Source organism: Giraffa tippelskirchi, chromosome 8, assembly GCF_054371585.1.
Source record: "Giraffa tippelskirchi isolate mGirTip1 chromosome 8, T2T-mGirTip1v1.2.pri, whole genome shotgun sequence".
NCBI classification, from domain to species: Eukaryota; Metazoa; Chordata; class Mammalia; order Artiodactyla; family Giraffidae; genus Giraffa; species Giraffa tippelskirchi.
In genome coordinates this window covers 19998580-20000000 of record NC_137282.1, presented here as the reverse complement: position 1 = coordinate 20000000, position 1421 = coordinate 19998580, and the positions used below count along the sequence as shown (strand labels likewise).

General features: G+C 36.4%; 1 long non-coding RNA gene across 1 annotated transcript in view; it reads right to left on the bottom strand.

Annotated features, from left to right (window-relative positions):
* The window catches only part of LOC145517780 (uncharacterized), a 75031-nt gene extending 74008 nt beyond the window's left edge, over nucleotides 1-1023 (bottom strand). The window contains exon 1 of the long non-coding RNA XR_014062324.1: nucleotides 915-1023. This is a non-coding gene — a long non-coding RNA (uncharacterized LOC145517780). The remainder of the gene's footprint in view (nucleotides 1-914) is intronic.
* Between the last annotated feature and the right edge of the window lie 398 nt (nucleotides 1024-1421).

Sequence of the window (1421 nt, the reverse complement as noted above, 5' to 3'; positions counted from 1 at the left end):
AGAAAAAGGGATTGTTTGATGCATTTTAAACATTGTCATCAATGCATTTATAAACAAATCATAATAAACATTTTATATGTCACAAAGGTATTTTGTCACTAGGTACCTAATATTAAAGAAATGTACCCTTTTAGCTTCATTTAAAGTTAAAGACAATACAAAGTATATTGGAAATTTTGCATAATCACTTTCATTCTTTTTTAAGAAGCTGTCTTTATAGGTTAGCTAAATATTTTTGAAGCTTAATTAGTTATTTTAAGCATCCAAAATAGAATTGCTTTGGCCTCTATGATGTCTTTTTGAGTTTAGTTATCACAGTAAGCCCAGAGTATAATTTTGTTTTCTGTTCTCAAATACCTCTTTCTTTCAGCCTCAGAATAGAAAGTCACAACCCTTAGCTCCACTACCAAGTAGAATAAATAAAAGTTCACACAGAGAGTGAGTGGCGAGCTCAAATCTTATAAGCCATAGGGAGATTTGATTGGTACCAATGAAACTGTGTGTGTATTATATTTAATTGAATAAAGTTAAATTATGTATGTAGTGTGTGCATAGCAATGGGTACTTCAGAGAAGCCGCTCTTGGTAGGAATTAGCTGTGATTGACTATGTTTGCAGAGTACAGCAAGGTTATTAAATAAATAACATAGTAACACATTCCATTTAACACAGATTATACGTGAAATCAGTTGCAGGTTGTGAATGAGATGTGGCAGGCACAAACTGCAATTCTCTTTTCAAAAGTGTGGGAATAAAGGAAAGAGATATGTAACCCTTACTAATAAGCTTGCACTTTTTAGTTATGCTACAGAAAGAGAGAGGAGAAACTATGTCATTCATTGTTCAAAGCACCCAAATTACAAGGTGTGCCTCTAAGCTTCCCTGCTGGTTATAGTTATAAAAGAGACAAGTTACCTTCCAGAGCTTCTCCTTCCAGCAGGCAGCAGGGTCCATGCAGAGAGAATTATCACAGAGCAGAACAGACCACAGCACCCCTCATTAATGCATTCCTGTCTGGGACCACGTAAATGCTTTGGCAGACCAGTTCTACACTTTTGCACAACTCATTTACAGAATTTACACTGTGAAGGGATGGTTAACGAGATGGGCCCTCTTTGCATGGGGGAATCTGATTATAACAAAGCGCCAAAGCATCTTGAAATCCTTTAGTTATCTTCTCACTTGGGAGGAGTTTGTCAAGATGGGCTCTGATGAAGTCAGATTCTTTTGCTTGTGAAAAATAAAATGGAAGAACTTATTAAGTGACCCCTCAACTTTCCTAAAGCCTGGAAGCCTCAGTAATGGGGTAGGATCCAGTGGAGGACAGAGGGATAGAAGAACTTCATAACCAATTTTCTGATTGGTGTGCCTCTCTCTTTAATGAGGGAGTAAATCAACCTTATTAATCTTATTAAATAACAC